This window comes from Falco naumanni, chromosome 1, assembly GCF_017639655.2.
Source record: "Falco naumanni isolate bFalNau1 chromosome 1, bFalNau1.pat, whole genome shotgun sequence".
Taxonomy (NCBI): domain Eukaryota; kingdom Metazoa; phylum Chordata; class Aves; order Falconiformes; family Falconidae; genus Falco; species Falco naumanni.
This window is the reverse complement of record NC_054054.1, coordinates 40,844,128-40,867,420: the sequence shown is the minus strand read 5'-3', so window position 1 is coordinate 40,867,420 and position 23,293 is coordinate 40,844,128. Positions and strand designations below refer to the sequence as shown.

The window sequence follows — 23,293 nt, the reverse complement described above, 5'->3', positions numbered from 1 at the left end:
CTGATGCGGGGGACTGGCAGGGGGTCCAGAGGCTGGCTTGGCACTGCAAAGCTGGGTTGATGCCAGCTGCTGCAGTGGGGGACACCTTCCATCTCCAATCCACAACAACATCTGCCTGCTCAGCTTGAGGCAACATGAACAAGCCAAAAGACTCCGGTTTATGTCATCCAGAGAGATGGTTTCCTATTCTGGCAAAAAACATCCCTGCTGGTATAAGCTGTCTAGCCCTGTATCGACACAGGGTGGACAAAGCCTCTGCAGCGCTGGCAAGCCACAACCTGGTGCATCGCCCAGGTTTTCACGTAAATCGGGGGAGGCTCCTGCTGCATCTCCAGCTGCGGGTGCTGAAAGCTGAGTGTGTGCTGGGATGCTCTGGCATGGTGGCTTGTCCATGCTATGTAGGTCAGGTCTGAGCTCTGTGAGGGGAAGATGTGATGCTCCATAAAAGCTAGTCCTAACTCCTGCCCTGTGCCTGCTCATTGTAACTGTAGAAATGCACGTTAAATGACCACCCTCCTTCCTGAGCTAATGAGGTGATCGAGTGGAGCTGGGTCTTGTTCACCAGCCCCTCAAACCACCAAGCCCCTGTGGGGGAGGAGGGAGCTTGTTCCTCCCACAGAAGCTCAAGCCACATTGATGCTGGCCAAGACTTTCATCTAAAACTTTAAAGCTGAAAAAAATACTGCGTGGGCAAGCAGTGTTGTCCCTTTTCTCTGTTCTCCCTTCATGCCTTGGCTGGACAGCCCCAGGAGAGGCAGCGATGGTGTCAGTGCTGATGAGGTCTCCAACAGGCAGTTGGCTAATGCTCCCTGAGAAAGCCAGGTGTCACCAGGTTTCCCAACTAATTTCTAGACCGGAGAAGCATGCTTAAACATCCCTGGGTGACGGAAGCAAACTTCCCGTTCATAGTCCCAAAGCAGCAGGCCAGGTCTGGTAAAAATAAATTGGATAAAAATAGATTGCAGCCAGAAGGGTTAGATTTCCACTGAAAACACCAGATCTGCAGCTATCCTGTTTGAAAGTGCCGTTTCTGTCCATACTGGGAATCAGGGATTCAGCACAGCCCCCTTGGATCAGGGCGGAAGGTTTTTTCCAGCGTTACAAGGGAGGAGCATCAGGTTAGACCCTCAGCAGTTGTAAGCTGTGTGTATGCTTGCTGCCCCATCCTACTCCATCTCCACCCTGGCCAACCTCTTTTCTGGGCAAGACCAGGTGGCTGAATGGCTTCAGTAAAAGCAAAAGCAAGAGAGTCCTTAAGCCCTGGGAAGGAGCTTCTGGAGGGGCAGTGAAGACTGAGCAGGAAGCCTGGAGCACCTCTGTGGTGGCCACCAAGCCTCTCTGGGTAGGACCCAAGGTCTACACTCCCTTTCCAGTCCACAAGGACCCACAAGCTGACACAGTCCACGGGAGGGATTTGGCTGACTGAAGGTGGGCATGGGCTGAAATGCCATCTAAATCCATGATCAGCTGATGGCCCTCGGCCGTAGGGAGCTTACAGTTTGCACTTAATAAATAACCTGCGTACAACATCCCCCGGCTATTGCCTTCCCCGGCTTCCTTGTCCTCAGAGGAATGTGGGTATTCCCTGCCCTGAAAGCAAATTCCTTTGCAGTCTGGCACTGGACCGTGTCTGGAAAGCGTTTCCCCAGTGGGTAAACCAGTGGTTATGTCTCCATTCCCTGCTCCAGCTCTCTCAGTTTCTTTTCTTTAGAAGGTGCATGGCCAATTCCCGCTCTCTCAGCTCTCTAAACTCTGGGGTCTGCTTCCCAGCCACTGAAGGGTTCAGGCTTGCTTCACCTCCAGGCTCGTCTCCTCAAGCTGTGCACTGGCTCAGACGCCGTGCAGAGAAAATGAGAAGGAAAGGACTTCATGACCCAGCTTTGCAACCTCAGCTGGTGGCAGGGTGGCCCAGAGCTACGAGTCACTCCTCCCTGTCACATATTAGTCCTAAAACACAGCAAGGACCTAGGTTTGGCCAGGTGAGAGGGATGGAAGAGGGTGGGAGCAGAAGGGTGCACAGCCACAATATGTGATGCAGGTGCGGGGTGATACCTCCAGGAGGTTTATCAACCTTTTGTCCTGAATATTTGCAGTCAGGCAGGGTTTACTGGTCACGTCATGGGACTGTCCCCCCTTTAACCAGCACCCGTGGAGAAGGAAGCCTGTGCCCTGGAGGCACCCATGCCTCTGACCTCTCTTGCCTGTCCAGCCACAGGAGAAAAGCAGTGGGACACAGAATGTGAAGGAAAAAAAATGGAAAACCTCAGAAAGGGTCCATAGGCAAAGATCACTCTGGTTTGGAAGTGTTTTTGGCTGGAGGTCTGCGATCATGCTGTGGTTTCTCCCTGGCAGAAGCAACTTTGTGGGTCACTTGGGAGATCTTTGCGTACCCTGGAGCAACCTTTGGAGCAACTGAAATGTGTCTCACCAACCCTTAATCCCTGCGATGACAAACCAGCTTTCTTCTGCAGTTCTTGGCATCCTCCAGCCCCTTCTTGGAGAGAGGACAGTGGGCTCTCCATGCAGGTGCTCCTCCACTGCATGCCGGATGGAGCAGATGGCTGCCCAACGTCTGCTGACGTCCAAGCCATAGTAGATGCCAGGGCTGGGGGCGAGAACTGGCTCCAACATGACCCCCTTCCATTCCATCAGGAGGAAAGGTGAATAGAGGCCTTCGCCCAGCCCTGCTGAAGCCAATGCAGCAGATGCAAAGCCATTAACTCCTTTTGCTCCTTCATTGACCAGGCGGATGGGGAAACCCAGGAACAGCTTTCTACAAGACTGCCCTTCTGTTTGACATCCTGTTGGCCTACTGACCTCACCCTGTCACGTTCTGAATAAGTCATAGAGAGTTTAGGGTGAAAAATGAAAAGAAGGCATTGAGGGGAAAGTAGAGGATGGGCCAGAGAGGGAAAATATCCATAGCTGCATAATAAAAGCTTTTTACATAAGGGCATCTTGCGTCATCTGCGGCTGGCATCTCTGGAGAAGTAATTACATCTGCACCACACATCTAAAGAAAATATTATCACGTTAGCTTCCAAATCCTATAATTAGCTCTTCCAAGATATGTGCCAGGGGCTTTATCATTTCACATACATTGACTATAGAGCTAGACATGGATATACAGATTTTTGTTATATGCCAACTAGGAAAATATTTGGAGTTTAGTGTGGCAGCTGACCTGAGTGCCCATGAAAAGGGTGGCTCTGAGGGTTTGAAGTGGTGTCTAAAGAGTGAAATATTTTTGTGGTCTCCCTCGGTGCCTGCCAGGATGGTGGGGATCCAGTGGGAGGGCAGGAGTGGCAAAGCCAGGGCTTGGCTTTCCCTCCTCCTTCAAATGCTTTTTGATTTCTACCATAGTGCTCTGAACCTTGGGAAGCTGTTTTTCACTTGCTAAATAAATGACCTGATTTGCAGGGAGGTGTTGCTCTCACAGGTTTCTGGGTTCTCTGCTCTGTTGTATTAAACAAACCCTTTTGCTCATCCAGCTTTGGACTTGAGAACCAGCTTTGGGCTTTGAATGCTTCTCCCATCCCTCCAGATCCTCTGCAAAAAGAAAATAATGCCTTGAAATGGATGCAGAGGTTGCAAACAACTTGGTTTGATGGAGGGCTTTTCATGTGCTCTGTCTTGCTCGTGGAGCTGGAGACAGCCATGGGACAAGGCTCTGCTCTCTGAGGGTAGCTGCCCTTTCACAGGGTCTGGCAGCACAAAGGGCACAGCAGCAAGCCTTGGGGCAGGGATGGAGGGCAAATGAGGTATAGTTTGGCTTTCCTCCCCATTTCCCACTTGCTCATAAATGGCCTGAGAACACCAGGAAGTGCCTGTAGTTCTGCTGCAAATGCATCGGTGAGGAGATAGCCCCAGAGAGACTCCTCCAGCAACGTGGTGTGTACCTCTAACCCAACATCATCTTTCAGGGCTCTGATGGACCAGCATCGCTTGGCTGAGCACAGATACCATTTCCTTACTGTAACCCCCCGCGGCCCCATGCCATGCACTGCTAGTACCACATTTGCCATGTGTCTGTTTTGCCTGGGGACATCTCATCTGGAAGGCTTCCTAACTTCAGAAAAGCCTTAGACACCCCATCAAGCCAGTGCATTTCTGAAAAGTGGGGCTGTGCACAGCCAGGAGCATGGCAGCAAACACCAACATCCCAAGGACTTGATGAGAAAATGTTTCTAGTTGGATTGTTGGGTGTGTGTGAGTGCGTGTGTGCAGCTTGCATTAACCATCCTCAGATAGAAAAATGTCTTTATCCTGGACTTATAGAAAGGGGTGACAAATCCTCCCTGTTTCTCTGTTTTGCATTTTTCCACCTGCAAGTTACAAAGAACTAGAGGATGGAGAAAGAGGAGGGCTACAAATCTAAAGGGAGCTGTAATTAGAGCCATATCTAATGAAACCCTGCCAGCTTCCCTGATGGCTAATAACTCAGTGGATGTGAGGGAAGACCTGCACAGAAGGAAGACCCTTTTGCTCCTGTTTACAATCACTCTCAGGGGCTGCAGGAGCTCTGGTATCAGTGGTCAGAAATAGTCTTTCCAGAAAAATGAAAACCCATAGGGTCAGACAACAGGAAAAAAAAAAAAAAAAAAAAAAAAAAAAAAGGAAAAGGAAAAAAAATTTGAAAAAAACCCCAACAACAAACCATGATGTCTCTATCTCTGCTGACCTGTCTCTAGCCGAAACCTTCCTGCAGTGCCCTGGTGTCCTCTTGTGCTTTCCCTACCTGTGACTGATCCAAAATCTTTCCTCATTGACCCTATCAGCCATGAAATGACCATCAGCTGTCAAAATCTGATGGGCAATGGCTCTGTCCTTACTGGAAAATTTTCCTCCCTCCCTTTACAGGCTTTCATGCCTTCTATTGCTCACCTGAGCTTTGCAAAGCAGCTTACGGAGCGATGGGGTAACGTGGCATTGTACTGTGTTTCTCCCCTCCAGGGAGAAAAACCTGCTTGCGTTGCCCTCCTGACCTAACCCTGCTTACGTCTGGTTTTCACTTTGCTTGCTGCCAAAGCAGCATTTGGTTACAGCTGTGAGAAAAGGCTTCAAATGGGTTTGTGAGGGCAGGGGTAAATTAAGCACGTAGATAACCCGCTAAGCAATGAGTCCTTGAGACTCCACCTCGGGACTGCCAATACTGCTTCTGCTACCAAGAGGAAAGTAGTGTTGGGCTCCCAGGGTAGTGCTTCTACCTCTGCTTCTGGGGAACCACTACATACCCCTTCTTCTTCAGAAATTATTTCCTCCCCAACACCAGTGTCACGGGGAGAAGGTAGGGAATGATACTCCAGTCGCAAAGCAAAGGGCACTTCTTTCTAAGTGGAGAGAAGAGGAGGGTGGAGAAGGATGGTGTGGGAGTGGGGGAAAGGGAAAGCAATTTTGTAAATGATTTGTAGAGGAGAAAGCAAGCTCTGGATGTTTTCAAAAGAACACAGAAAGTTTTGATTCAGGGTCTAGATAGGACAAGGAGGTATGGCCAAGAACTTGGACCCAGCTAATCTGGTCTAAGCTGACCATACCTATTCAGTCCCTTGCTCGCTATCAGCCAGGAGAGGAGAGCAGATTTACCAGGTCAGGTTAACACCTACCAAGCGCAGATCCTCTCTCCCAGTGGTGCCAAAAGCCTAAGGCAAGCCCATCTAATAATTCTCCTCCAGCTTCCAGTTTTCATATCTCCCATTAGCCATCATTTTTCCAGGCTGGAGTTCCAGCCTGCTCCTCTTGCAGAAGCCATGCCAGATCCTGCCACGTTCCTCCTAAGTCCTTCCCGTCCCATTCCCATTACAGCTGACATCTTCCCCACCCCGTCCTCCCATGTGCATGTCCCTGCACCTCTCCTGGTCAAATAGTCTCCCATCCCACACATAAAGCTGCTTTTCGTCCTTAACCACCTCTTGGCCCTCAGGCTCCTTTCAGTTGCTGGCAACCAGTTAGTGCCAGACCAGCAGCAACCGCCCTGTAAGAACCCAGGAGGAGGTGGTCACCACATTTATCTGGCCTTGTGCTGAAGTACAGAGGTCTCAGCCAGGCACTGAAAAACTCCTCATGGCCAGGATCAAGTCCCAAATGCCTCAGCTTCTGCCTCTGCCTCATCAGGCAGCAAGATGCCTTCTCCAGACTCAGTGATGTCCTTGACACCCATACATGTCTTTTGGATGGAGCTTGAAGACTGGATTTTCATTTACAGCATGGCCCCCCTCCCTCATCTCTCCTCCAGAGCTGCAAATCCTCCAGAGGATGCTCAGGTCAAGCTTCTCTGCTCTCCACAGCCTATCCACATCTGTCAAAGCAGCAAGGTCTGTAATCGTCCATGCCCCATGCACAGCTCACCCCTTCTCCTGGTCCCCAAGCTTCAAATACATTTTAGGAAAGATCTTTAACGTCTGTCTGGCTGGTGTTTTCATCACCTGTGAAGCCAAGTGTGCTCTGGGCGCTGACACACTTCAGCGTCATGGGGAGTGTGTTTAGGGAGCCAGGCAGAGCTTGTGAGCAAGAGGGGTTTCAAGCCTGCTTTGTTCCGGGACTGTTGGGGCAAGTGTGTCCGAGAGCAGACCCCAGCCTCCCTCAAGGTCACACCAATGACAAGGCTACCTGAAGGTGAATGCAAAGAGCAAATGAAAATGATTTGAGATCCGTTATTGTTGCATTATGAGAATTATTCCCCCTGCAAGTGATGATTTTACAGACCCTTGTATTTAGACCTTCCTCTCAGTCATTTTCCCAGGCTGGAGATTTCTAGCCTAGATAGTTGTCCTCCATAAAACCCCACCCCCTACTGATTCCCTTTCTCTGTATCTTTTGTTATCCTGTTACATCTGTTGTGGGATATTGTGACCAAAAGTCTTGAAACAACAAAGCAAGGCCAGGGAGAAGCTCCTAGGTACTCGTTTGAAGCAGACTTGTGGTACGTGTTAGGTGGAGATGAAAATCATCTCCATAGCAATGCTGGCTCTGGAGCTGGCAAGGGATGAGTTTGGACACGGCACTCCTGGCTGCTCTCTGCTCCATGAAGTCACAGCAGGGCACCTGTACTGCCACACACGGGGACATCCAGCTCTGTGCACAGAAGCCATCCATCCCTCTGGCCTCTTCATCCTCACTTAGAGAGATCCTGACTGTAACCCTGCGTTGTGTTTCTTCCTGGGCTGTATTTGGTGCATTTAGGCTTTTTTTCTGTACTGGTCTAAGCCTTACAGATGACAAATGACTTGAGAAACACTTGCTTGACTTGTGGTTGTGGGAGGGAGATGTGAAGAAGTAGATGAGGTGACCTTCAGTTCCCATCCCACGTCCATGTAGCTCAGTGTTTGTCCTCCCCTCCCCTCTCCTTGCTGAGCATGGACCACACACCAGCCCTTCATAACATCCCTCTTCCCTAGTCCCAGCAGGTTTGCATGCATTGGTCAGCTCGGCACAACCACCTTGCACTAAGAAAATAGCCAATACACCCTAAATCAGGCCAAGGATCCGCCCACGATCCATCCAGCCCCCACTGCACAGCAAGAAGACTTTGGTGACCAAGACTCACACCTCCACTGAGATCCCACCACCCTGCTTTGTGCTGTCCATCCAACCCGAATCAGCCTGGCATCTACAGCGTAAAGCCAGGCAAAGGCTCCTGGTGCTTTGTGCTGGTACGGGGCAAAGATGTGCAAAGGCAGAAGGCAGCTGCCTGAGGCTGAGCAACCACCTGGTCTCACCACTCCTCTATTTTTTTCTCAGCCCTACCTTGAGATCAGGGCAGCAGGATGCCTCAGATGTGCATGTAAAATGGGAAGTACTTGTGAAACAAGCTCCAGAGGAGCTTGGCACATGTTACAAGCTTGCACTTCATATATTTGGGGCAGAATTCATCTCGGCACAGCATCCTTATTAATTTGTCTGAGCTGCAAGCAATCCCACACCGTTCACATCACCTGTGCTGCTGACAGGGATTGCCGTGGGATCTGCCTGTACAAATACCAGAAGTATTTTCAGCATTTTTCCTCTGCAGGTTTTTAAATGAATCCATGCCGATGAATTGCTCAGACATCCCCAGGAGGCTTTACAAGCGCGTTGGTGTCTTTGGGACAGTGCTTTAGAAAGCTTGCAGTTGGGAGCAGGACTGGAGCCATGGCCAAATGACACAGAGATGTTGATCTCTGTCTCCTTTTCAGTGTGGAAGGGAAGAAAACTTAGGCAAAAACTTTCAGGAGGCAGGTAAAGGAAGAAATCAGGATGAAAATTAAGAGAACCCCTCCTCATGCAGCAGTAGCTGGTCTGGGGCGTGCCCTGCCATGGGACAGAGCTGATGCTCAGTGGGTACCTGGGTTCAAGGGAGAAATTTGACAAGTTCAATGACCAGAAATCCGCCATGAACAAGTGCGAAATGCACAGAAGTCAGATTTGGGAGTGTATTGAGGGAATATAAAGCAGGCTGTCTAACTGACCCCTTTTTATCTATCCTTGCCCATTGTTCATATTGATTTTCCCTGCTGTTCATCCCTAAAACACAAAGTGCCCCCACGGCATCCCAGGAAAGTAACAGTTCAGAGAAAGATCTGGGAAAACTAATGATCATAATGCAGAGTGTGTGCATGATACTGGAAAAAAAAACAACACAAAACCCTCACAAAATACCTTAATACATTAACTAATGTTAATGTGTTAATGTTAAAGCTAAACTAAAACAAAATAAACCAGGGAATTTTCTAAACTGAGGATAGATTATCCATCATGAAGGTAGCTATATCCGTGTCACTCGCCTGGTTTAATTGCTGACACACTGAAAACATAGCGTGAATTTTTCAATAGGACCGTCCTGCATGCTGTCTCCACGAAAAGATGTTTTATTGTTGGGGAAACCTTTGCTTTCTTGTGTCAGTCCAGGGCAGCCAGGGCTGGGCATGAGCAGGACGGGAAGGAGGGGACACAGCTCTGGAGAGGAGAGCAGCAGGCTGGGCAGCTGTCAGAGCAAGGCAAGACAAGGAACTCATCTCCATCAGGAAGGTGGGATGGTGGGGAAGGGGAGATGGTGGCTGATGTTTTGGGTACACTGTGGGAAGAAAAAACAACCCTGGGAGAAGGCAGTTTGGCCCCTGAGGAGATGCTAAGGACCCAGATCCTGTTTAGCTGCACTATGCCATGATGCCAAGCGACCCTTAGTTCCAGGAGGAGTGAAAGATCTGGAGAAGCTCTCCATGGCTTGGTGAGGAGCTTTTTAATTTGTGCATTTATAGTAGGGGAATCACCCTGGTGCAGACAGACCTCTGAGCACTTGAAGAAGCAGATAGGTAGACCCTGGAAAAAACATCTCTGCACAGCTTCTTGCCTTGTCTTCATGGCTCTTAACAGCCTCTTCCTGGTCACCTTGATCCTGCCTCCTTCATCTCCTCATCCTAGGAAGCACCACCCTGGGAGGCTGGCAGCTATTTGTCATGGGAAGGGTCTTTTTTGCCTGCTTCTAGTCTGGCACTGCCTCTGAAGAGCCATTATTGCTAGCATCAGCATTGTGTTAATGGTGGCTGTTGAGCTTTGCCTTTGACTTCACTCCCAATCTGAGGTGGCCACACCACAAGTGAGGCACTGCTGAGATGCCGGCTGTGGGAGCAGGGAGAGGGGTTAAACACCCCCAGATGGCAGTGGTCATAAAAATAGCCAGAGTTTTCCCACTCATATTGATTCACCCATCACAGACTGCAAATTCCTGAGAGACATGGCAGGCTGTGGGGAAATCGCCTGTCCCTGAGCTGCTCCAAACAGACCATGAGCTTGTCTCTAGAGGGACCCCTGGTCATCCTCTGAGGGACAGCCCTGTCTTCAGAAGCACACGGGAGTCCTGGGGTGGGAGATGGCACTAAGAGGGCCTGTGGGAGAAGGGTCAGCATCCCAGCAGAGGTCGGATTGAAAGGAGGGTGGGCTGAGCACCCTCACTCTTTTCTCCTTCTCTAGGGGTTTGTTTGGATCCCTTTTGGGGTGCACCCTACCAGTGGGGTTTCCTATACTGCAGGTGCCCTCTTCCACTGCAATAAGACGCCCAACAGAAAGTAGGACCTTGTATGTATCCATTCCCATCAAACTGGATTTCAGTTGTCTCTGGTTTGAAATCCACTCCCTCCTCAAGCTTGCAGACCTCCCCCACCTCTTCCCGAGTGCCAGAGCTTTAAACCCACGTGGGAATGGGTTGAAGGCCCCTTCTCAAAAAGCCTCGCTTAGTGGTTCCAGCTAAAGAGCAGAAATGCAGGAAAGATACAACCCCAATTATTTTGGAGATGCAGGGAGCAGAATTTTGTCTGGCTGCCTCCAGCCATCCAGCTGGGATCACAGCCACGGGCAACACAGCCTCTGAAAGCTACCAGGTGACTCCAGGAGCCCACACAGCCATGGGGTCCTGTTGGCCAGAGAGGTGGTGACCACAGGAGATCAGGAGATGGGGTAGAGGAGGCATCCGCATTGTATTAAATGGTATTTGAGCCAGATGCAACCAGCTTGGTAAGCTTTGGTGCTAGCCAACTCCCCTCTCCCTGCAGGAGCCCATCCTGACTTGCTCAACCCTTCCCACCAAAAGATGCCCCCTCTCCAGCACCCAAATCTCATGGTCCTAACCCAACATACCCAAAACTCTGCGATTTGGTCACTGGGACCCTCTCCTACCAAAAGAAAGGTGCAGAAGGATGTGCTCACATCTTCTGCCTGGCTAGGTCCCACTGGTGTAGACACCCAACCCACAGCTGCAGCTGGGGTTAAAGAAAGGGTTGTCACTGGTATTTTGGGAGCCACTTCCTTCCCCTCCCCTCCTCCAGAATAGCTTTTTGTCTTTGGGTTTATTTTCTTTCTTGCATTAAAAAGGTTTGACCCTGATGTGTTTTGAATGGATTCAAATGCGGCATTGAATGCCTCTTGGGCTGTGGCCTTCTAGGGTAAGAAAGGGAGGAGGGAATTTCATTGTGTCCAACCATGCAGACCTTTGGAGAGGAAAAGCATCGGCTTCTCCTACTGCTGTTGCTCTCTGCCTGGGTCTTCTCTCTGACAAGCCCCATGTCTTCACCCAACTCCTCCCTTAGATCAAACAAGCCAGCCACCCCCACGCATGCCACTCATCTTTTGCAGAGCTGTTCCATGACAGCTCCACCAGCAAAACTCCTCCGCAGTGGTAAAAATGGGGTATCCAGCTCCTGGCCAGCTCCTATTTGGCTGGGTCTGATGCAGCCTTTTTATAAGCTGCCAGGGGTCTTCACCCCTCTACCGCAGCAAGCACAAGCCATCACAAAGTCCCAGCATGTCCCTTTTGCTGCTGAGACCCCATGGATGGGTCTGGCTGCCTCTTGCGTGTTTTGAAACTCAGCTACCAGGTAAACAGTGCAAACCCAGGATCTCCTTTAGTATCCACCACCGCCTGCTTTCTGCCTCTGCCAAGCGCTCAGAATGCATCAGGGATGGTTGCAGAAGGTTACGGAAGCCTCAGGTCATGCTGACCTGAAAATCTGGCTACAGAGGTGGCTTGCATCGGCTGTGACTGTGACACTTGGCCCTGGGGCTCCCTGTGGCCCCACTGTCATTCCAGAGGAGGACAAGTGACCCACACAGATGGCAAGGTTCTGCAGCCAGGGTGGCTGGCAGTGGCTGATGGCGTTACATGTGGTTGAGACCTGTTTATGATCTTTATGCAGCCAGTGGATGCCCAGCTAATAGTTTCACCTTCTTAAAATAAAGAATAAAAGGTCTGGCTAACCTTTTGGCATCCTTTTGGCAGCACTGGCAGAGAGTCAAAGGGTCTTGGAGAACCCAGTTTCATTTGGGTTGTCTTTTCCCCACCCAACATACAAAAGAATCAACACTGGCTACTGAAAAGATCTTAATGGTATTCTGGGTCAAGAAAATTGTGGCATTTACTCTGCAATTCAGTTTGCAATGAATTAGTCCCTTTCCCGAGCATTGGCAATATCAGGTCTCTTCTGGAGGTTCATGGACAACAGGGAGGAAGCAACTTTTGATTTGATTTTGCAAAATGAAGAGCAGCAAAATAACTGAGCTGCAGCAGTGTTCCCTGTCCCCAAGCTAGAGATGAGAAAATTGCTGATAACAATGGGGAAAAGGCAGAAACGCTCAATAATTTCTCCTCTGGCTTTGGCAAAAGCAGGCTGATGTTCTCGTATTGCACAGGGGCGACGAAGTGCTTTCTAGTCCATTAGTAACCTAGGAAGAAACTAAATGGCATGGCCTAGGGATAAACATTTTTAAACAGCGAGCTCAGATTAATTTGCTCCCAGGAGTCCCATAGAAGCAGGGTGGGGAGTGGTGTGGCCGGTTGCTCATCCTCCCTAAACAGTGCTGAGATTGCTCTCTGATCCCAGAAGACTGGAAAGAGGATAATTGCAGGGCAATATTCAACAAAGAGTGGAAAGAAGAAGAGCTGGAGTGATGCAGCTTAGCCTGGCAGAAAGTGATGCAGGACTGGAGGGATGGAGCGTGGGAAGCCATCAATATAAATAGACAGCTCATGCAAAATAGGACTTCGCAGATTTGTTCAACCTCATTTAGGGCAGGTTGTATTAGATGACCCAGGCAGCTTTACAGATGGAAATAGGCTCAAATGAAATGCTTTAGTTTGGAGTGATGCAGTTATTCTGGTTAAAAAATGAGTATGAGTTATCATTAAAGTGTATGGTGGGGAGTGGTGAAGTGATGGATCATGACTGGATGACAAGGGGCTGGGACAGGGCTGTTTCTAGCTGGGCTCTGTGGGGGTCCTCCCAGCCTCCATCCTCCCTCCAAAGCTGGTGCGTAGAGAAAAAAGGACTAGGACGAGGAGAAACCCACTGATCTTTCCCCGTATCACCCCTGCCACAAAGCTTCTCAGAGATACCTCATGCCCAAGGTTGCCTTTGGACCCCCCAAATGGTTTGATGCCATCGGATGGGCACTGACACTCCATGACATTGCCTGGCCCCTCCTCACCCACCTTAATGACGTTTTGGTTTTTAGCAGTGAATTTTTGCAAGGGAATTATGCCCTCTGAGAAAAGCTACTTTGGTTTATCTTTAACCCAATATTTGAGTGATCTCCAGTTGCATTTTGAGGAAGAGCGAAGAGTTGCATCCACTCGTCACTTCACACCCTAAACAGGCACTTTTATCCATTTTAGGCTTTACAGTAGTGGTCGGAATGTGCTGGAGGGTTTGGTGCCTCTAGGGCACTCTGGGCATTAAAGATCACTGTACCAGGCTGTGGTTCCCCTCTTGCAACTCCTCTGCATCTCTGTAAATCACAGCCATACCTGTAAGAGGTGACCCTGGAGCAGAAGCCATCTCACTCCTGAGATTCCCACCTCTTACGTGGGACACTGCTGACCCCCAGGGAGGCAGAATCCCCCAAGGTAATTCATACCAATTACTGCAATCAGCTAATTAGCAAACAAGATCGATTCAAATGAAGTTACAGTGTCAACAGCTATTACAGGAGCTTGCTTGTGCTGGCGTAAAGCTATCCTGGGAGGATCTGTGAGACCTGTCACGGTCAAAAAGCCCTCACGAGGGGAAATGGGAAGAGGTAAAGGAGATGCAGTGGGTGGCAGTGGAGATAAGGGGGAAAAAACCAGCGCTGAGACAAATTGAGGAAAAGTGTCAAGAATGGAAAGTGAGCCAGGTAGTTGCTTGCAGACATGAAGGGGATGACAGAGAAGGACGGTGCCCACCAGCCAGCCAGCTTGGCATGAGAGGGCAAAGTCAGGTCTTCACTGGGGAAATATCTGGGCTCCTCTGTAGGGAGCCCCCCAAAGGAGGGAAGCAGGGGGGTTTTCTCCCCTCCCAGGCAATGCCAAGGTCAAATAGTTCTCAGCTCCCCGGTTACAGGCATGGTGCAGGCAGAGAGCAGGAGGCAACGCGCATCCACATCCTCAACCGGCATCAGAACCAGCTCTGCAATTAAAAACGATTGCCACTTCTAGGAGTGAGTTGCCAGCCTGGGCTTGCTTGGGATGCAATGTTTCCTGACGGGAGTTAGAGCCGGGCTTGCTCTATTTCTGCCTGCAAGCATCTCCTTTGGGGAATGGAAGCCTGAAGCTGGATGGGGCTACCAGGGTGGGATGTGGGGCTCCACAACTAGCTCCAACCCTGAGCCAGAGAGTGGCATAAAGCCAGCAGAGGCATCGGCTAATCCTCCCCTAAGCCCGCTGTGATGGATTTAAAGGGTGTTTGTGTCACTCGCCCCCGGGATCAAGATCCTTAGAGGATAAGTGTCCGAAGAAAATGAAGGGATTCTTCTTCCTGCAGTGGGGCATGAAACGGAGACACGGCCCCTGCTGGGATGTGCCAGGGATGTGCGGGATGTGTGTGTGTGCACGTGTGTGTGTGCGCTGGTGTTATCTCTTGCATGCTCTCCCTTGGAGGACAGGGATGCCTGCTGTAATCTTGTGCTGAACTTTCAGGGGGAGTTTTGCTGCCTGGCTGTGGCACTGGCAGATGCCCCAGTTTTATCACAGCAGCTGGCCCAGAGAAACATTATCCGGGAACCCAAATCTCTTCCTGTCTTTAAAACCCCAGGAAGGGTGCAAAATTGCTTTTTACCCTGTGTCAGGGGTGGACAACTGAAGCAAAAGGGTTTTCCCTGGTTCCTGTTCTGGCCAAAGCTGGAGCTGGTGCTATAACCACCGTGTCCTAACCATCTTTGACTTCTAAGGGACAAGATCAACAGATTGATGGGAAAATTCATTAAAGAAGGAACAACTACGTTTTCCAGCTTCGAGGAATAACCACCGAGTGGCAGATGCAACACACAACCCGACACTGAGACAGCTACGCAGGCTACGTGGGCATTGGTGGCACGGGGAGGCTGCTCAGGGGTAGCTTGGGTGGCTTGTAGGACTTTTTTTTAGGATAAACAAATCCCTTTTATCACATGAAACCCTGCGCCCCAGACGGGGGAAACATATTTAACAAAGAAATGCCACCATTAATCGCCTCTGGCACTCCAGGCTTTGCTCACGCCTTGGCTGAGGGACCTCTTCCCAAAGACATGTACCCACCTTGCCGGACGCTGGGGACGACCCAGCCGTGGTGGGGCCCAGGCTGGCTCCCCTGCTCCCCACCAGGCTGGCTGCTACTGCTCACCCCAGCACATTGCTGCCAGAGGGAAATAATCCTTCCTTTCTTTTCTGGCTATCAGGAATGCACCACACCTGGTGCCCCTCCAGGAGTGTTTGCTGTCCTGGCGGGCGCCTGGGTTGGATTGTTTGCCCAGGGATTTATTTTTTTTTAATGTTATTATTATTAAAAGCTAATTTGGGCCCCTTAGAGCGTGGAGGGGAAGACAAAGCCCTTGGCTAGCACTGAGGAATGTCACCAGGCCGTGGGTTGGTTTGAAACTCAGGCTGTGCTGGAGAACAGACTGGTTGTTGCCTGCAGGGGATTACCCACCCCAAACGCGCGCAGGTGGCACATTTGCTGCTTTAGCCACGTGGTCGGGTTTGAAAATACCTCATCGCAGTCCCGTTTAGTTCTCGCTCAGTACAATCCCTTACCATTGCTGCCCTGGGTTTGGGGCTGCCACAGAGCCTGGCAGAGGGAAACCGAGGTCTGCAGGGTTAAGAACTACATGAAATGCCAGTAGCAGAGCGCAAAACAGAAAACAGACTTTTCGCTCAGGACTCAACGCCGCTGAACCAACTCTTGGCTGCTGGGGATATCCTGATCCCCAAAAAGGTCAACCCCTGGGGTCTGCAAATGCAACTGTGACTGCATCCTGGCTTGGAAGACCACCAGGAGGGAGGAAGAGTGTAGCAGCCGGGAGGAAGAGGGCAGCAGCCTGCGGATCAGAGGAAGGAGGAGGGCAAAATCCTGCTGCGCAATGGCTGGCCAGGGACCAGCTCGGCAGCAGTGATTTATTATTTACATTACAGGAGGAGCTGGAAGCTGTGGAGAACATCAGGGTCTCCCTGAGACTGGCACGAGCACCACGCTTTATGGGCTGTATTCAGCGTGCTCCCGGAGACGGGTATTTATGCCCTTGCCGAGCTGGAACTGGGTGGAGCTGAGAGGCCTTTTGAGAAATTTATTTATTTGAGATGGGAGAAATTTGAGCCAAGAACAGGTCCTGTTTTTTTCCAGAGCCCCCCTGCCCTAGGCAGTGAGAGCAGGACTATGGTGCCTGGGGGAGGAGAGCCATGGGAGCTGCTCTGTGTGGTGCAGGGGGCTGGGGGGTGGCAGCTCTGCCTCCCTGACAGTTTTGGGGATGTTTCCATCCTCTCCTTTCTGTCCTGACCTCTCTGAGCCACCCAAAAGAGCCAACCCAGCTGCCCCCATTACAGGGACAGCCCTCCCTGGCTTTCCAACCCACAGCTTTGAAGCAATCACCCCAGGTGGACAACAGCAGGGCAAGATGCATGGTCTGGCCATAAAAAAACACCAGCATGTCCCTGTCCCCCGTCGCCCTGCAATTCCTTGCTTCACTGGAGGCAGAAGACCCCACTGCAGGGAAATGTCTAAGGTGGGGTGGCCAGTCCTCCCATTCCCAATGTCTCAGGTGGGATGGCTTGGCTGTTCCTTCAAGTGCTTGCAAAGGGCAGAGCTGGGCATGTAATGAAGGCAACGGTCCATGGGGAATGGAATGAGCTTGTACTAGATCAACTGATATAATTAGAAAGCAGGGACAAGGAGACAAGCTCCTGTGCTCGAAAGCTGGTCTGTTTTTTCCAGCTCCAGCAGCTGGGCTAATAAAAGCTCTGACCTCCCCTTGTGCATCATCTCCAGCACGTGTCTGCAGGGCATGGCAATGGCTGTGAGCGCAGGGAGGTGCTCCCGTCCTTGAATGTTTCCAGGGATGGGGCATCTACAACCTCTCTGAGTAACATCTGCCACCATCACTTCATCCAGCCTGTCTTTTGCCCCCTTTACCCCGGGCAGTGTTGGTCCTCCCCAGAACCATGCAGCTGGAGATGCTCACCCAGTTGACTTTGCCTACCAGTTTCATTCTCAGGTTGTCTCCCTTCATGCTTTGGTTCAGGCAAGAACCCCAAAACGCCCCAAAAACGACAACCCTCTTGCAAAAATCTCAGGCCATGCTCTCTGGTGATGGTGGGGAGGAGACGGTGGATTTGCATGGGAACATCTCCACCAGATCCTGTCCCCACACGTCAGGGCTTCCCCATGGACGGAGGAACTGGGTGAATGATCTCCATCAGCAAACCCACTTCCCCTTCTCTGGCAACACTTACTCCCCTAATAACCTCCCAAAACTTGCAAACTGGCTTCACAGCAAGGATTTCACAGGATTTAGTGACAGGAAAACAGGAAAACCCTGGCCATCTGGAGAGTGCATGCCATTCCCAGGCAGCCTGGGGCAAGCAACGTTCCCGCTGGATTTATGGGAGATAGCCACCTGGTTTGGAGAGAAAGAGGTCCAATGTGCCCTGCTGCCTGGCCTCAGGGCTGGCGGGAAGGCAGCGTGGAGACCCACCGAACGACATAGGGTCTGCAACAAGGTATCTTGAAAACCTGAGCCTATAGGGAAGAGCAGTCCTATAGGACCTACAGGAGAGGTGTATCAATGCAGGATGGCACCCAACCAAGTGCACTGGGCTTGCTCCCACCTGCCCTGCCGAATGAACACCCCCATCCCATCCTCATTCCCCATTTTTCCCTAGCGTACACGGATCCGATGGGCATTGCTCTACTTGCAGGTCTTCCCAGCAGGGAACCAGTTTGTTCCTGGGGTTCACTAGGTGCTGGACGCATGGTCAGAAATTGCTTATCCCAGTTTTTTTTCCTGGCTCGAATCGTTGTTATTATTACTGGTGCTGGGCTTTCAGAGGAAAACATGTCTTTGGGCCACATACCAAGGGATTTGGTTAATTCGTCACCCGCAGACACACATATATTTATTTAAAAGCGCCTCTTGTTATGTTACTTGGCAACTTCCGAGCCCATGTATTTCTCCAGCTGATAAATATTTGTGAGGTTGGGTGCATGAAGAGCGGCATATGTTAATAACATGATCATCTTTCTTCTGAGCTTCCTACAGAGAGAACAGGCTCTGTTACATCTGTCTAAACCTGGACCATCTCGCTGGCCTGCAGTCAGGATTTGCTCCCCCAAAAAGGGAGGCTTGTTTGTCTCCATGCTGGTGTGAGGGTAAGGCGTGCGAGTTCATTTTGCATTGATAAATGCTGAAGTTCAGACTCCAGCAGCACCTACTCGGACCGGTTGAGGACCTAAAGGCTGGAGGTGACTGTTGGGTGGGTGGTGGGAGTGGGTAGGATGCCAGAGGATGCTAAAGAGCACGCAGGCACTCAGAAAGCAACCAGAAAAAAAACAACCAACCTGGAGTAAAAGGGAAAGCTCAGGTCACTGAATAAATCCCATAACTTCCAACTGCTGGAGGCTGCGGGGGTTTCTCTGATCTCAGAGCTAGCCCAGGCTGCTGTAGGTGTAGATGTCCTGGATCCTTCTGTGCACAAAAGCTGGTCGTGGTCTACATGCTCCAGTGAGGCTCCAGCTGCTGGAGTCACGTTATCCCATGACCCCTCCTACTTTAATCCAAAGGAAAACCCAAAACGTTTCCAGCCCCTGTGACCACTCCAAAACTCAATGCATGCACGTAAGGAGGAAGATTTCAGCCATGGCAGCAGTCAATGGGGAGGAGGCAGAGGGAAGAGACCTGCCCACCAGGTCTCGTCTCGGGTCAAACTCTAGTAAGGCCCAGAAAAAATTAATCTTTCTGGCTCAGGAGCCAGGTAAAACCAGCAGGATCCACATATTCAATGCAAAAACAATTTTGCAAGGGGGAAACTCAGCTGAGATCATGGGGAGCCTTGCAGCAGCTCCACTGAGATGAAGCAGGAGCTTTGCAGCTCCTCCGCTGGGTCAAGGGGACTTTCAGCTCCCTCTGCCAGGAGAGCTCTTGGCTCCAGCCAGCTGCTTTAACACTTGGTTTTGCTTTCCTTGCTGTTTAAGGAGCTACGTGGACCTTCTTGTCCCCTTGGAAGGTGAACCTCCTCCTGGCTGTGCTCTCCCTGCCGGGTCCCCTCCTGTTCTGGGGCCACCACTGTGAGGGTCTCAGAAGACATGTCCTTCTCACCCCTCACCCCACCAAGATGTGTTCCCACAGGAACAGCGGGAAAAGGCAAAAATCCAAAAAATGAGGGGTGTCAGTGTGGTCCTTTCCCCTTGCGATGGTGTCTGGGGCTGCAGGGCAATGGGAGAGCTGAGTTTTGGGAGCACGTTGCTCCCTGCTGGGAACCACCTGGCTTATTGCAGGGTCTCAAAGAGCTTGGACCACCACTACCTCCAGGGTGGAGCATCACAGCCTACCTATGGCTCCTGGTGCCACCAAGTCCTGCATGAAAAGGACTCCCAGGCTGCAGAAAGCACAACCAAAGGAGGAATCCAGTGACCCGGTGTGGGGTATAAAGGCTTTACCCATAGTGGAGAAGTGTGGGTGAGCTGGAGGGGCTGGGGGGGTCCCTGCCTGCTGTCCCTGGCTGGCGGGGCAGGGACGTCTGGGCTCCTGGACATGTGCCTCCATTTCACTTTCAGATCCCTCAAATAATAACCGTGTTTGCCAGCTCCTGTGACAAGAATGACTAATGGGGAAAGATCCTCCGAAGGGAAACAAGAAATCTCCTCGTTTCACCCTTTGTTTGCTGGATTTCTCTGACAGCCCCAGGCATGGCTGGGCTTTCCTTGGTGTGCTCAGTTCCCGCTCATGAGAAAGCAGATTTTAAGCCCTGCAACAGCTCCAGCAACACCCTCTTAACTCTTAAGCTTCCTTGTCAGGACATAACTCCCTTCAGAAACTTTTTGCAGCCCAGTTTATCCAGATTCCAGCTCCACACTGCGTTATCATGCAGCAAGTGCCCCTGGCTGCTGATGCAATGTGGTTTTCACAGTGCATTTTGGAAACCACCCTCCCCAACTGCCTTTTTTTTTTTTTTTTCTTTTTTTTTTTTTTTTTTTTTTAAGGCAGGGGACCATCTTTTCTCTTCTGTGGAGGGATGGGCAACCAAGAGGTGCCCTTATGGTGCACCACAACATGGTGATGCTCCTGCAATGGTTGCTGCGGCGGGTGCCCAGGGCTGATGCTGCAGCTCCCATGGAGGCTGGAGCTCTCCCAGTCCCATCGCTGGTAGGACAAGCTGCTACTGTCTCCCAAATACTTAGGCTCTCGCAACCAGCTGTTGGACTTTCAGATGCTTTTCTACCTCCTGCTTTTAGATCTGGGGGGCTGGGCGTTGGTCCCTCCAGCCATCAGCCCAGTGACCCAGCAAAGAGTTCAAGGAGGAGGGAGTCTCGTTCCTTTACGGAGCCCATGCAGCCATGCACACCACTGCATCGCTTTTTAAATGCCCATCCCTGCAGCAGGGAGCCAACGGGAGAAATTTCAGCCCCTCCACACATTCCTGCTCTGCCCCATTGTCACTGCAAGGCCAACACTCAGGACAACATGCCCCGTTCCCTTGCGGGAGCACGGACACCGCAGACAGGGAATCACACCACTCTGGCATTTCCACGTCTGTTCTCAGACCATTTGCCTCCCAACCTTTGCAGAAAATAAATTCCCCAGCCAGGCTGAACTCGGATGACAGCATTGCATGCTATATATAGCCACGGCAGATCGCCGCTCGAACCAGGGCCACACATAAACAAACCGCACAGCGCACGGTTCCCTGCGTGGAGAGAGGACGGGTGAACGAACCACACGTGATGGAGGAGCCTCCCACCCCCGGCTGCTTGAGACTGGGGGTGCTTTGAGATCCTGCACTGTCTTTTAATGCCAGCACCTCCCTTGAGGGCTCATCTGCTGGCATAATCCGCTGCCCAAGCAGGTTTAAGGATGAAGGATGTGCCTGAGGTTGTTGAAAGCAGAACACAGAAGAGCTAAGGGAGCTGCCAAAGGTTATCCCACAGGGCAAGTGCCATCCCCTGGCTCAAATTGTGCTTGCTGACTCCCAGCTTGTATTAAAGAAACTGTTGGCATCACTCCTCCGATGTACTGCGACATGGGGCAGAAAATGCCAGCGTGGCCCCACTACAGCATCTGTCCACCCCTCCTACCTCCATTCTGCATCTCCCTGCAGCCCTCCTGCTTGCATCTGCCTGCTCCTCTCCCTGCCTGACCCTCTGCCACAGTGCACAGGGCTGCATGGGGCTGCATGGGTTGCACAGGGCTGCACGGGGTGCATAAGGCTGTGTGGACCTGCATGGGGTAGAATAGGGCTGCATGGGGCTGCACAAGGTGTGTGAGGCTGCATGGGGTGCATGGGGGCTGCATGAAGCTCTGTGTGGGGAGCATGGAGCTGCACAGCATGCACAAGGCTGCATGGGGCTTGCACAGGGCTGCATGGGGCTGCACAGCATGCATGAGGCAGCATGGGGCTTGCACGGGGCTGCATGGAGCTGCATGGGGTGCGTTGGGCTGCACAGGGCTGCATGGGATTTCATGGGGGTGCATGGGGCTGCACGGGGCTGCATGGGGTTGCACGGGATGCGGAGCAGAGGGGAGAGGGTATCGACGCACAGTGGGGCCCCATGCCTGGCTTAGCTGGCAGGCCTTGTCCTCCTTCCCCAGCTCCCCACAGGGAAGGGGCAGGGGATGCCCAGGGGGATGCTTGGGAGGCTGTGGAGCATCCAGCAGCTTGACGCTCCCCTCTGGAGCAGAGGGACAAGCCAGCCTGGGGGGCGACTTGCAGCCACAGGTCCCCAGGCTCTGGCCTCAGCTCTGAGGAGTGAGGGTAGGGGGCAAAGGGGGTCCCTGCGCTCCTCTCCAGGCACACCTGCATCCCCAGATGGGGCTCTCTGCTGCAGTGCAGCAGCTCCAGCCCTGCTGGCTCCCAGGGAGCTGGCAGAGGGGATGCCTGCCTTCATCCTTCCTTCATCACAACACCCTCTCCAGCTGCTCCAAACCCGGCCGCTGGGCCAACGAGTGGGACGAGCCAGCAGGAAGAGCAGCAACTTGCTCCTCTCCTGCGTGGGGCTGGAGCCCGTGGGCCTGGGCACCCCAGGAGGCAGAGGGCTGCAGGGTGGCTGTGCACCCACAGCCCTGCCAGCGTGCACCCATGGCTTGGGGGTTGCAAGGGGTTTTGGGGAACGCTCGATGCCCACGTCCTCGCAAAGCCGGGGAGGCATCAGTGCTGCCTCGGGTGAAGTCCCAAGCAGGGAGCCCCATGTCGTGACGTCCCCCCATGTCGTCCCTCCCTCCCTCCCCGCTGCTGCTGGGCGAGGGCCACCCAGCACCGAGGCAGATGACATAATTCCCAGCAACTGCACGTTAATCACTCCACCGCCAGCAACCTCCTTCGCCTGAATCCAACCCCCCATCCCCAGCCACCGCTCCCCTCCCTGACATCACCGCAAAAGAAATAAAGAAATAAATAAAAGAAGCTGAGGAAGGGAAAGGGGAGCGGGGGGGTGTGGGGGAATAACCTGATCCTGCTAAGCACTGGCAAACAGGTCTGCCCCCCCTCGCCCTCCCTGCCTTGCACTCTATTTTTGGGTGCTGTCATATCCAAAAACGGCCCCGCGGGGCCAAATCCAGGCAGCTGCGACTTTAGGCACAAATAAGCCTCCCTCTGCTCCGTCACACCAGAAATCGGCGCTGGCAGCCCATCCTCCACCCACTCACCCCCTCCCCAAAATCTCCCCCCTCCCCCAAACAAATTATATCTGGGGCGGGGAGGCTTTGGCAAGCCAAGCTCCAGCATCAGGTCCCCCACCTTGCTCTCTGTGCACCCCACATCTCCCACCTTCAGGGGACAACCCCCCTCTCCGCTCCTTGTCACCCCCTAGCTTGTCCCACATCCCCCGCCTCCCAGTACGGCTTCCCAGTTCCCCCAGTTCCCCCCCCCCCCCCCAGCCTTACTCTTGGCGGGGATGCTGGGGCTCGGGCCGGTCCCCGGCGCTGGGCAGCGGTGGGCAGGGACCAGGCTGGCAATCAGGCTGCGCAGCCGGGTGGCCGCTCCCGTCCGAGGGGTCTCATCTCATTTTGTCATCTGTCACCAACACACACACAGAGACACACGGACACACACTCGCAGCCACGTTTCCCCCCCCCTTCTTGCGGCAAACGGCGGCCAGCCCCGACCCCACCCCCTGTTAAAACAGCAGCCTAACAGCGAGGAAGGGAAGGATGGAGGGAGGATCTGCTCGCCTTCCCTTTAACTCTTCCCTCGCCAGCCCCCCAGGACAGGGGTCTGCCGGGTCAGACCATGGCCCTGTGCCCGGGGATGGTGGGATGCCGCATGGCCCCCCCGCCCCCACCCTGCCACCTTCCTCCCCCAGGCTCTGGGACAGGGGACATTGGGGGTCCG

At 52.4% G+C, this 23,293-nt stretch overlaps 1 protein-coding gene across 1 annotated transcript in view; it reads right to left on the bottom strand.

Annotated features, from left to right (window-relative positions):
- Positions 1-23,026, bottom strand: part of LZTS3 (leucine zipper tumor suppressor family member 3) — a 55,988-nt gene extending 32,962 nt beyond the window's left edge. Inside the window, exon 1 of the mRNA XM_040590956.1 lies at positions 22,846-23,026. The gene's annotated coding sequence lies outside the window, so the exon portion shown is untranslated. The remainder of the gene's footprint in view (positions 1-22,845) is intronic.
- Positions 23,027-23,293: the final 267 nt, after the last annotated feature.